Raw genomic sequence first — 14,134 nt, 5'->3', positions numbered from 1 at the left:
TGAAGGCCTGAAAGCTTTAATAATACCATAATAACTCTGTATGGGGACAGATGGTATCTAGACTTATTGTGATCATTTCGTAATGTATATAAACATTGAATCATTATGTTATACACCTAAAACTAACATAACTATACTCAATGTAAAAAATGAATTTATCAGGGCGCCTGCATGGTTCAGTCAGTTAAGCGTCCGACTTCAGCTCAGGTTATGATCTTGCAGTCTGTGAGTTAGAGCCCTATATCAGGCTCTTGCTGACAGCTCAGAGCCAGAAGCCTGCTTCAGATTCTATGTCTCCTTCTCTCTCTGCCCCTCCCCCATTCATGTTCTGTCTCTCTCTGTCTCTCAAAAATGAATAAATGTTAAAAACTTTTTTTACTGAATTTATTAATAAACTGCCTGCGTCAGGACTTAGCCCTTTTCCTTACTGGGACATCTTCCCCTTTATTATTGACTTAGAAGATGTTTTTTTATATTAAGAATATCAAGGCTTCATAAAACAAAATCACACACCAATGCATCAACCAAGAAATAAAGAAGAAAAAAAAATTACAGGAAACAAACGAAAGCAAAAACACAATGGTCCAAAATCTTTACGATGCAGCAAAAGTGGTTCTAAGAGGGAAGTTTATAGCAATATAGGGCTACCTCAAGAAGCAAGAAAAGTCTCAGGGTCCCTGGGTGGCTCAGTCAGTTGAGCGTCTAACTCTTGATTTCGGCTCAGGTCATCGTCCTAGCGTAGTGGGATTGAGTTGCACATCACGGTCTGCACTAAGCATCAAAGCATGGAGCCTCCTTAAGATTCTCTCTCTTTCTTTCCTTCTGCTCTTTTCCCTCGTGCTCCCTAAAAAAAAGAAGAAGAAAACTTTCAAATAAACAACCTAACCTTATACCTAAATGAGCTGGAAAAATAACAAACAAAACCCAAAAATAGTAGAAGGAAATCATAAACATTACAGTAGAAATAAATTATATAGAAACTAAAAAAATAAATAAAACATATCTAATAAACAATTAGTATCCAAAATACATGAAGAACTGATACAACTCAATGCCCAAAAAACAAATAATCCAATTTAAAAATGGACAGCAGACATGAACATTTTTCCAAAGAAGATATCCAGATGGCTAGTAGACACATGAAAAGATGCTCAACATCACTCATCATCAGAGAAATAAAAACCAAAACGACGATGATATATCACCTCATACCTGTCAGAATGGCTGAAATTTACAACACAAGAAACAAGTGCTGGTAAGGATGTGGAGAAAGGGGAGCCATTCTGTGCTGTTGGTGGGAATGCAAACTGGGTGCAGCCACTCTGGAGAACAGTATGGAGGTTCCTCAAAAAGTTAAAAATAGAACTACTCCACAATCCAGTAACTGTACTACTAGGTATTTACCCAAAGGATACAAAAATACTGGTTCGATGTTTACTACGGCATTATTTACAACAGGCAAACTATGGAAGAAATCCAAGGGTCCATTGATAGATGAAGGGATAAAGAAAATATGGTACAGACACAATGGAATATTACTCAGCCATACAAAGGACTGAAATCTTATCATTTGCAATGACATAGATGGAGCTAGAGAGTACTATGCTAAGTGAAATCAGAAAAAGACAAATACCATATGTGGAATTCAAGAAACAAAACAAAGAATAAAGATTAAAAAAAGAGAGAGAGAAGCCAAGAGACCGACTCTTAACGAAAAAGAACACACTGCTGGTTACCAGTGGGGAGGTGGGCGGAGGGATGGAGGAAGCAGGAGGTGCAGGTTAAGGACGGCACTTGTGATGAACATGCGTGGAAGCGCTGAGTCACTATGTGGTACAACTGAAACTAATATAACCCTGTATGTCAACTACCTGAGATTAAAATTAAAAACAATTTAAAAATCAGTTTATTTTAACACTTTATCATGTCTTATATATGTTTACGGTGTGAAAATATATTTTTGCCTAGCAGTCCTACTGTTTTATGTAGTCCAACCTATAATATTTTTCTGTAACTTCAACTTTTCTGCCACAATAAGAAAACATTCTCCAATACAACATGTAAATCCCAATTTAACGTCTCCCATTTTGGGGTGATAAATGCTGTTTGTTTATTGCAGGCTGACAATATTGCTAAAGTATAATAGTTAAACTACAAAATTAAAGGCGGCCCATCTTCAAAGAATATCATATGTATCCTAATGTGACTCTATAAAAGTCACCTTGTTAAAACGTCAGTAACACCCAGGGGCGCCTGGGTGGCTTAGTTGGTTAAGCGTCCGACTTTCGCTTGGGTCATGATCTCGCGGTTCGTGGGTTCGAGCCCCACATCGGGCTCTGTGCTGACTGCCAGCTCAGAGCCTGGAGCCTGTTTCAGTCTGTGACTCCCTCTCTCTCTGACCCTCCCCTGCTCATGCTGTCTCTCTCTCTCTCTCTCTCCTAGAAATAAATAAAACATTAAAAAAAAAAATGTCAGTAACACCCAAAGCAAGCTATACATTCAGTGCAATCCCTATCAAAATACCACTAGCATTCTTTGCAGAGCTAGATCAAATAACCCTAAAATTTGTATGGAATGACAAAGACCCCTAATAGACAAAGCAATCCTGAAAAAGTAAAAACTGGAGGCCTCACAACCTCAGATTTGAAGTTATATTACAAAGCTGTAATCATCAAGACAGTATGGTACTGACACTAAACCAGCCACATAGATAAATGAAACAGAATAGAAAACCCAGAAATGGAACCACAACTATATGGTCAACTGTTCCTCAACAAAGCAGGAAAGAGTACCCAATGGAAAAAAGTCTCTTTAGCAAATGGTGTTGGAAAAACTGGGCAGCAACATGCAGAAGAATGAAACTGGACTACTTGCTTACACCTACACAAAAATAAATTCAAAATGGATCAAAGACCTAAATGTGAGACAGGAAACCATCAAAATCCTAAAGAACAACAAAGGCAGCAACCTCTTTGACCTTGGCCATAGCAACTTCGTACTAGGCACATCGCTGGAGGCTAGGGAAACAAAAGCAGACATGAACTACTGGGACCTCATCCAGATAAAAAGCTTCTGCACAGTGAAGGAAATAATCAACAAAACTAAAAGGCAGGCTATGGAATGGGAGAAGATATTTGCAAGTGACATTGTCAGATAAAGGGTTAGTATACAAAATTTATAAAGAACCTACCTAACTCAACACCCCAAAACCAAATAATCTGATTTAAAAATGGGCAGAAGACATAAGCAGACACTTTTCCAAAGAAGATATCCAGATGGCTAACAGATACATGGAAAATGCTCAACATTACTTATCATCAGGGAAATGCAAATCAAAACCACACTGAGATACCACCTCACAACAGTCAGAATGGCTAAAATTAGCAACATGAGAAACAACAGGTGTTGACAAGGATGCAGACAAAGGGGAAGCCTCTTCCACTGCTGGTGGGAATGCAAACTGGGAGCCCCTCTGGAGAACAGTGTGGAGGTTCCTCAAAAAACTAAAAATAGAACTACTCTATGACCCAGCAATTACACTACTAGGTATTTACCCAAAGGATACAAAAATACAGATCAAAGGGACACGTGCACCCCAATGTATACAGCACTGCTATCAACAATAGCAAAACTATGGAAACAGCTCAAATGTCCATTGACTGAGGAATGGATAAAGAAGATGTGGCTTATATACACACTGGAGTATTACTCAGCAATCGAAAAGAATGAAATCTTGCCATCTGCAACAATGTGGATGGAACTAGAGTGTATTATGCTAAGCAGAATAAGTTAGTTGAGAAAGACAAATATGTGATTTCACTCATATGTGGAACTTAAGAAACAAAACATGAACATATGAGAAGGGAAGGGGAGAAAAAGAGAAGAGAGGGAAACAAACCATCAGACACTCTTAACAATAGAGAACAAGCTGAGGGTTGATGGGGGGGAGAGGGGCTACATGGGTGAGGGACACTGAGGAGGGTGCTTGTTGGGATGAGTGCTGGGTGTTGTATATAAGTGATGAATCACTGAATTCTACTCCTAAAACCAATATTGCACTATGTTAACTAACTAGGATATAAATAATAAAAAATAAAATAGTAAAACAAAACTCTTTGTAAATCATCTACATTTGTATAGCTTAAGTACTGGTTTTAATTAATTAATGTACTTATGTATTTACTTTGAGAGAAACAGAGACAGCATGAGCACGATAAGGACAGAGAGAGGGGGAGAAAGAGGAAACCCTAAGCAGGCTCCTTGCTGCCAGCACAGAGCCTGATGCAGGGCTTGATCCCACGAACTGTGAGATCATGACCCCAGCTGAAATCCAGAGTCAGACACCTAACCAACTGGGCCACCCAGGTGCCCCGTAAATACATGAATACATGCCTTTTATGAAAGGTAATTCTTCTAACCTAGGAAAAACAGTGTAACAAATGGAATATTTTCTTTAATGGTCTAATTACCTGAGAGTTACTATATGTACTTAGTGTTAAATTATAAATCTTCAAAGATCTGAGATACATAATAAACATCAGTTTGGGAAATAGTGTACTTCAAGCCCTTTCAGAGTCTGAGCGCTAAAGGAGAGAGTGAAGGGCGTCCACACAGCCCCTTTCCATGCTTGCAGTTGCTCGTCACGGCCTCTTCGTAGAAAGTCGGGCAGCCCCAGCTCCACAGCTCCACAAATTCCGCGGCCTTCCTCTCGGCCCAAACACCAGTCCCTCTTCTACCCCGCCTAACCTTCCAGCTCCCTCCAGGGACCCCGCTGCTTACCCGACAGCTGTCAGCTACTGGCCTCTTGTTCTCGTCTCATCAGACGAATTCTTTGGAGCCAGGACGGCAGCTCTACCGCAGCCTTCACGTTAGGCTCACACCTTTCCAGGCTTCCACCTGCTGCTCTGAGAATCACAAAGCCCTTCTTGTCTGGCTGGTGGGAACGTGAGCCCCTTCCAGCCATGCGAGAGCCACGGACGGTATCCTGTCCACTCGTTCCTGTGTCTGCCCCTGGCCTTGGGTGGTTTGCACGGTCAGTACTCAGTCAAACTGAGGCCAGAGGAGCCGGGCAGGCCCTCTGCACACGTCCACGGCCCTCTCAGCGCCACCCCTTCTCCCAGGGCCCTTCACCGCAAATTCCAGCCACCTCAGCCCTTGGCGCATATCCGAGGCAGCTCTGTGTCTGTCCCCATCCCACATGGCAGCCTGGGACCTGCCTCCCAGGAGGCAGCCAGGGTGCAATCCTGGGCTCACACATGTCTACTTCTCTTCTCTCAGAGATCATGGTCCCGAGCTGCCTGCTTTCCACTGTCCAAAACCCATTTTTGCATATTTCATCTGGTTTTCTAGTTGTTTAAGGCAGAGAGTAACCCTGCTCCCTGCGATTTCACCGTGGCTGGAAGCAGAACCCCCCTGGGCCCTGTCAGGGGACTCTGCAGGAGCGTCCACTGTGGATTAACTCTGCGTGAAAACACTGACGCCCAGTGCAGCCAGAGGCACTGCTGACCGGGCCGTCCTGCACAGTCACGGGGTCTGGGTTTAAACCTTGACTCTGTTCACTGCCGGCCACAGGAACCATTTAAGCTTCGATTTTTTCCCCCTGTAAAGTGAGGATTATTAGACCGACTTTTGTAGCTTGTTGTGAGGATAAGGAACAACTATGTATGTGTGTGCTTCTAACAATGTCTGGCATATAGGTACCAATATATTACTATTTCAGTTAGCAAACCAGTATCGTGATATTTTACGGGAACCTGTAAAGCACTGCCTTTACTGCGTGTAAAACACTCTGCCGGTAGTGAGAGTCGGAGGGCCTTCTCAAGAAGATTTACGAACCATTAGCTTCACCCACAACCGAATTTGTTTTGTGCCTGGTTGGAGGGTCAGGAGAAAGAGGGCTTGAAGAGTAATCCTGTCATTTCACTGCACAATAATCCTCTTATTTAATTTCATTTCCTGCTGCTAATGACAGATATTTTGCTCACTCTATCCTACAATTTGCTTTCATCCCAAGAAGTCCCTCGAAATGACTCAAAATACAGGATTAATCACAGGCTCACTAATTAGTACCTAATACTTAAAACTCAGAACAGCAACGGACGGATTAAGAAGACGACCGTTAAGAAGAGTCGTCACCAAGTAAGAGTTTGACATAAAGAACATTCTACTTCATAAGTAAGTCATTTCACACAAGAGACACACTCTGCGACCGCCTGCGGGGTTCAGGGATCCCCGCCTTCCGTCCCGCGTGCCTTCCGTCACCCTTCCCGCCCGCCCGCTCCCCGGGGCTGAGTCGTCCGGGTGCCCCCTCTGAGGCCTGGGACACTGCCGCCCACCGCACTCCGCGCAGCTCCTCTTGATCTAAGAGGCCCTCTGTCCACATTAAAGAAGCGTGTCCACGGCTTACCTTCTCCACCGCAGTCACGGCCAAAGAATCGGAGGCTGAAAACTTCCAGTCAGTGCGGGCAAAAGCAGACATCTCGCCGTATACGAGTGAACATACGACAGCTACATAAACACTCTTATGCTCACGAATAATATGCTAGGATGACAAACACGGAAGCCGACCCCAGCCAGCCACCGTTCCCAGCGCCCTGTCGGTCGTGAGTCGGAGTCCTCACCCCGCACCACTTGGGGAGTACCACTCAGAAAAACAGTTAATCGTAGGGGCAGTCTGAGCTTCACAGCGTGGAACTGTGTGGAAGGTACCTACGTACCCCTGTCCCACCCGCACACGCACAGCCCCCACTGTCGACACCCCCAGCAGGCAGCACCTTCACTACAGTTGATGAGCCCACAGGGACATGTCGTCACCCGATGCACGGTTCACCTCAGGGATCGCTCCGGGTGCTGGACATTCTAGGGACTTGGGCAAACGCACAAGGACATGGATCTGTCACTACAGGATCACAGAGAGAACCTTCACTGCCCTGAAAACCCTCCGCCGCCCCCACCCCAGCGAGTCCCGATCTGTTCCCTGTGCCTACAGACCCGCCTTCTCCGGGTGTCATACAGCACGTGGCCTTTTCAGATCGGCTTCTTTCACTTAGGGGCGCACATTGAAGGTTTCTCCTCTTCCGTGGCCAGCAGCCCATTTCTTCTTGGTGCTGAGTAACATTCCATTACCTGGATGGACCACAGTCTGTCTATCCAGCCGCCTGCTGAAGGACACTCTACTTGCTGCCAAGGCTTGCAAATTATGAATAGAGCTGTGTGCACATCTGTGTGCAGGTGTGTGGACACGGGTTTTTCAGCTCCTGTGGGCAAACATCAAGGACCACGACTGCAGGACCATACGGTAAAAACATGTTTAGGTTCATATATTATTCCCATTTTACAGATTGCAGAACCAAGGCAAAGAGAAGTCAGATAATTTACCTGCAGTCACACAGCTATTAGATGGTGGAGCCGGGATCTGACTTCACACCGTTCACCCCACAGTCTGTTCTCTTCACCACCACACACACAGCCTCTCAACAGTAAAGACCTCGCGCCGAATAAAGGAAACTCCCGTTACGGGGCGCGTTCTAACCGTGCCGCACTGATAACTGCTTGGCTCCCAAGGACCTTTTCCTCCCTATTTGCACAGCAAGATTTTCACATTTGTTCTGCTCTGTGCAGACACTTGGCGGATCCTTCCTTCATCCAAATCCCAACGCACTGCTGTTCCAAAGACAGGCGTCACCCACACACCTCCCTCACACGTTCGGGCTCCTCCACGATGGGCAGGGAGGTTGGCACTCACCAGCCCTGCGACCCTAAACACATTCACTGCCACCTCTGAGCCTCACATCTGCCCTGTGGTCACCACACAGATGACCCGTGAGGCCAGATACAGACCTAATCCCGCGCCCAACCAGAATTCAGTCTGTCCTCAACACGGCAGCCACGGTGAGCCGGGTCACACCACCCTGCTCTTCAAAACCCACGCAGCCACCCTCTTTACAATTTAAACCAGCTCCCCTCCGTTTCCGTGTTCTCCTCAGGACTTCTGAAGAAAACATCTGGAACACGCTAAATAATTTACCAATTTATCCTCATTATGATCCGCCTTCCCCACTAGAAGGTCAGCTCCATGAAGGCAACTTTGTCAACGGCTTTGTCAACTACTGTATATAACAGGGCCCAGCACACAATATACGCTAAAGATTTATTGCATAAGTACATGAATAGCTGTTCAGTCACAGGTCACGGCCCCCTGAAGCACCATTATTTGATGTCCGTAAGGGGGGCACAGCAGCCATGCCTCGCCTGTCTCAGGTTACAGCACCACGTGCAAACACAAGGAACGGCGTTTCCTTATCCTCATTTTCCCCGATCACATTTACATCTCCAGCCTCTTGCTGGTCTTCAACCTGACAGGTCTGTGTCCTTCTAATTCTCTGAGAGGTGGGTCTGCTGAACTTCAGTGTCCTCTCCCTCAGGATGCCAAGTACGTATGGTATTACACCCCCTCATCCGGAGGGCCGACTGCAGATTTACCTGGGGGCTCGGGTGCTTCCCGACAACACACTCTATTTCATCCTTTAAGAACCAACAGCACTTTTACTGAGTCTATATGTAGTAAAACAAATGAAAAAACTACTTCTTTTAAATGGAAACATCTTCACTTCTGAATCTGCAAACTCAAACAAAATAAGGAAACTGAATAAAATTCGTTTTCTCCTCAAATCACCTGGGGGCAGTGAGGCAACATTTAAAAAGTGCCTTTTCTTTCTTGAGGCCCCTCAGCCTTTCTTGTGAGGTAGGTCCTCTGGGACAGAGCTGGCAGTCGGCCTGGACCTCAGGGCTCCTGTGATCTCACACCTACAACGTGCCTTCGGGGATCAGGGAGCCCCCCCACCCAGGGAGTCTCACACATACACATACACACACACACACACACACACACACACGGCTCTCAGGAGACTCCTCACTGATCAGGGAAAACAACACACAGCGGGGCCCTCGCTGTTGCATCATCTGAAGAATGCGGTCTGGTTCTGAGGCTCCAGAAAGCACACTATCATAAGGCAATGGGTGCGACACTAACAACAGGCCACACGGGTCTCGGCAGGCAGGGTCCCCACGCTCCTAGGCTTGCCCCACAGACAGCCACACCAGGCTCATTCCTACAGATGCGAACCCACCTCACAGCAGTGTCACCACCACAGCTACTTCTAAACTCATCAAGATGTCAACAGTTCCTGACTCAACACCATCAGAGGGTTTTCTTGAAAGCCCAGCAGCCAGGCCTCACCCCCAGAGTTTCCACTTGGTAGGTCTGGGTGGGGCTGAGAATCTGCATTTCTGCCTAGTTTCCCATGACGCTTTGAGAACCTTCGCATTGGGTAAGCAGTCTGCATTCACGTACCCGCAGGTATTCATGGAGGCTACTGCGAAGGCAGGGCTCCTGGGTTCTGCTTAGCGGTCCCGTAATGAAGGCTTCCTATTACTGTTCTTCAGCCAACCTTCACAGAACCCCGAAATACACGAAGCCCCACCGCACCACCCAGACCTAGAAAAAGCTTCATATTCTTGGGTGAGAGCTGAGTACTAATGCTCACACCAACGTCCCAGTTTGGAGCAAGCGATCGCCTGGAATCAGGTCACCGCTATGCAGGCGGTGTCTGCAGGAAGAAAGGCTTCCCACGGCAGCCACCAGATACACACCACTTTGCACAGCATAATCTGGATGTTCATGAACTAAATATTCCTTTTTAATGAATATATAAGTAGTGTGGATACAAAACTATGTTCACATTTAAATACATTTCTATGACCTACCGTTTATAATTTTTTTCAATTTCAGGCGGCTCAACACGAAAAGCTTAAGATAATGAGTAAAGCAGTTCATTATTCACTTTTCTATCTTTATTTATTTATAGACTAAGAAGATAACATGATTCTCTTTAATTCCTGAACTATTTCTCTACGAAAAAACTATTCCTTTTTTTAAAAAAAAATTGTAATGTTTTTGAGAGAGGGAGAGAGAGAAAGAAAGAGAGAGAGAAGAAGAGAGAGAGCACACAAGCAGGGGAGAGGCAGAGAGAGGGAGACATAGAATCTGAAGCAGGCTCCAGGCTCTGAGCTGTCAGCACAGAGCCCATCGCGGGGCTCGAACCCACAAACTGTGAGATCATAATCTGATCTGAAGTCGAACATTTTACCAACTGAGAAAAAAACTGTGAAACATATTTCAGTACATGGGTGACAAGCCTGGGTGACTTAAAACAAGCAGGGGTGTGGCTCCTGGCTCTTCAAAGGCTTATATCAAACCTTCTACAGCAAGATACACAGAATGTCTGGTTTAAGTAGTGAATTAAGCCAGCTTTCTCTTATACTCATACTCTAGCTTTCTCTTCCTCCTAAGACCCTGATTCAAAGAAATTAAAAAGAAAAATCCCACAGAGCAAGAAGCAGGAGGAGGTTAGCAGTGAACTAGTTACCTAAGTAAGCTCCTAGAGGAAAGAAAGCAGGTAGAAGTAAAGAGGTCACTAAAGCAGAGGAGAGGAAGCAGTAGTCCAGAATATGCCCATGCAGAAGGTATGCCTGCAGAACACATGGCTGTGTCTCATCAGAAAGATGGACAATAGTGAGGTAGCCATCTTCCAGGTCTTGAAAGAAATAGACAGTCAACCAAGAATTCCATATGCAGCTAAACTCTTCCTGAAAAAATGAAGGAGAAATGAAGTCACCTCCAGATTTAAAACCAAACCTCAAAAAAACCAAACAGAATCTGTTGTTATCAGTCTTGCCTTACAATACTGTATTTCAGTTCAAAATAAAGGACACTAAAGGGTATCTCGAATCCAGACAATGAAAGAGCAACAAAAAAGCTCACAAAATAAGCATTATAAAAATACATATAAATATGACTCTTTTCTTGATCTATTTTAAAAGATGCCTGCATAAAGCACTAATTATGAAAATTACTTGATGGGCTTATACTGTATAAAGATGTAATTTGAACTGAATGCCAATAATAGTACAAAAAAGGGGAAAAGGAATGAAGGTATATTGGAGCACAGGTTTTGTGTGCTACTAAAATCAAACTAGTATTAATTTGAACTAGACCATTTTAAGCTAAGATACTAATTGTAATACCAGGATAAAAACTTAGAAAATAACTCAAAATATATAGTCAAGAAACAAAAAGGGAACTGAAAAAGCATATTCAAAACTATGTAACATAAAAGAAGGCAAGAATGAAGGAATAAAGAAATGCAAAAGACCTCAGACATACAAAAAAAATGGCAGGTATAAATTCTAATTTATCAGTAATTACATTAAATATAAATGGATCAGATATTCTACCAAGTAAAAGAATGGCAGAATAGATTTTTTAAATGATCCATCTAACAAAATATATGTAAGATCTACATAAGGTGAACTACAAAACTGATAAACAAAATCAAAGATGAATTAAATAAATGGAGAGATATTTATGTTCATGGCTAAGAGGACTCAATATTCTCAAGGTGTCAATTCTTCTCAACCTGATCCATAGACTCAATGGAATCCCAGTCAAAATCCCAGTAAGTTATTTTATGGACATCATTAAAATGATTTTAAAGTTTACAGGGAGAGGCAAAGACCTAAAATAGCCAACACAATACTTAGGGAGAACAAAGCTGGAGAAATGACACTACATAACTTCAAGACTTACTACAAAGTGACAGTAATCAAGACAGTGTGGAATTGGCAAGAGAACAAAAATATAGATCCATGAAACAGAATAGAGAGTTCAGAAACAAACCCACATAAGCACAGTCAACTGATCTGTGACAAGGAGCAAAAGCAAAACAATAGAGCAAAGACAATCCCTTCAACAAATGGTGCTGGAACAACTGGATATCCACATAACAAAAAAAAACAAAGCACAACACAACAAAACAGAAAATCCAAAGAACCCTAGACCCAATCTTATACTCTTCACAAAAATTACTTCAGATGGATGGCAGACCTACCATAAAATGCAAAACAACATATCTCCTAAAAGATAACCCAGGAGAAAACCTAGATGACCCTGGGTGTGGTGATGCCTTTTTCAGCTACAACATCAAAGACATGACCCATGAAAAAAATAATTAATAAGCTGGACTCAATTTAAAAATTCTGCTTTATGAAAGACAATGGCAAGAGAATAAGATGAGTCACAGACTGGGAGAAAATACTTGCAAAAGATACATCTGATGATGAAATGTTATCCAAAATATACAAAAACTCTTAAAATTCAACAATAAGGAAACAAACAATCTGACTTTAAAAACGGGTCAAAGACCTTAACAGACACCTCACCAAAGAAGATAAACTGATGGAAAATAAGCACATGTAAAGACCCTCCACATCATGTGTCATCAAAATGCAAATGAAAACAATGAGATATAGGGGCGCCTGGATGGCTCAGTCGGTTGGGTTTCTGACTTCGGCTCAGGTCATGATCTCACAGTTCATGGGTTAGAACCCCGCATTGGGCTCTGTGCTGACAGCCAGCTCAGAGCCTGGAGTCTGTTTCAGACTCTGTGTCTCCCTCTCTCTCTGACCCTCTCCCTCTCTCTCTCTCAGAAATAAATAAAACATTAAAAAATTAAAAAAAAAAAAAAGAAAACAATAAGATACCCCTTCATACCTACTGGAATAGCAAAAATGTGGAGTAATGACAATACCAAATGCTGATGAGAATGTAGAGGAACAAGAATTCATATATCTTCCTGGTGGGAGTGCAAAATAGTACATCCACTTTGGTAGGTACTTTGGTGGTTTCTTACAAAACTAAACATACTATACAATCTAGCAATTGTGCTATTTTTCCAGAGGAGATTAAAACTACAAAACTATATACACACAAAAACTTGCACATAGATGTTTACAGCATCTTTATTCATAAAACTTAGAAGCAACCAAGATGCTCTTCAGTGGGTGAAAGGATAAACTGGTACATCCAAATAACAGAATATTACTCAGCACTAAAAAGAAATGAGTGAGCAAGCCATGAAAAAAACATGAAGGAATCTTAACCGTGCATCACTAAGTGAAAGAAGCAAATCTGAAAAGGCTACATGATATGCAAGTTAACTATATGCCATTCTGGAAGAAGCAAAACTACAGAGGCAATAAAAAGATCAGTAGTTGCTGGGGATGGGGGAAGGAGGGATGGACAGGCAGAGAACAGATTTTTAGGGCAGTGAAATGTTTTTTATATTATAATGATGGATAAATGTCATTATACATTTGTCCAAATCCATAGAATATCCAACACCAAGAGTGAACTTTAAGGTAAGCAGACTGGGTAATTATGATGTGTCAATGTAGGTTCATCATTGGTAACAAATGAACTGTTCTGGTGAGTGATGTTCATAACTGGGGTGCTATGCAGGTGTGGGGGCAGGGGATATATGGGAAATCTCTTTACCTTCCTCTCCAGTTTGCTGTAAACTTAAAACACCTCTAAAAAACATAAAGGCTTTTAGAAAACAGACCCATGGGGCACCTGGGTGGCTCAGCTGGTTAAGAGTCTGACTCTTGATTTCGGCTCAGGTCATGATCTCACAGTTCGTGAGTTCAAGCCCCACATCGGGCTCTGTGCTGATAGCATGGAGCCTGCTTGGGATTCATTCTCATTCTCTCTCTCTCTCTCTCTCTCCCCCTCCTTCCTTTTCTTTCTCTCTCTCAAAATAAATAAATAAACATAAAATAAAGATGGACCCAGAAAGCATAAAATAACATAACTTGGATTCCATGAAAACAAACAAACAAAAAATGATACAAGTACATGCTATCTACAAAAGCCCCACTTTAGATTCAAAGGCACAGGCTAGTGGGGAAAAAAGATGGAAAAATATATACCATGTAAGCAGTAACCAAAACAGGGATGATAGCAGTAAACAGAACACTGTAAGACAATAATTGTTCCCTGAGACAAAATAAAGACATTTTATGATTGTTAAGAAATCAATTCATCAGGAAGATATAATGACTAAATATCAATGCACCTAAGAATAGAACCCCAAAATACACAAAGTAAAATTGAAAACCTGAAGAGAGAAATAGACAATTCAACAAAAATAGTTGGGATACTTCAAGATTCCACTTTCAATAACAGAGAGAAAATGAGGCAGAAGACCAACAATGAAATAGAAGACTTAAAGAATAC

The 14,134-nt window shown here is 42.9% G+C and overlaps 1 protein-coding gene across 2 annotated transcripts in view; it reads right to left on the bottom strand.

Moving 5' to 3' along the window:
• PTPDC1 (protein tyrosine phosphatase domain containing 1) overlaps positions 1-833 on the bottom strand; it is a 31,466-nt gene extending 30,633 nt beyond the window's left edge. For both annotated transcript variants that reach the window (XM_039221440.1, XM_039221441.1), the window contains exon 1: positions 649-833. The gene's annotated coding sequence lies outside the window, so the exon portion shown is untranslated. The remainder of the gene's footprint in view (positions 1-648) is intronic.
• Positions 834-14,134: the final 13,301 nt, after the last annotated feature.

The sequence above is a fragment of the Hyaena hyaena genome, unplaced genomic scaffold, assembly GCF_003009895.1.
Source record: "Hyaena hyaena isolate Hyena2069 unplaced genomic scaffold, ASM300989v1 scaffold_987, whole genome shotgun sequence".
Lineage (NCBI taxonomy): Eukaryota > Metazoa > Chordata > Mammalia > Carnivora > Hyaenidae > Hyaena > Hyaena hyaena.
Note: the sequence above shows the minus strand (reverse complement) of the source record. Positions and strands in the feature narration are given on the sequence as shown.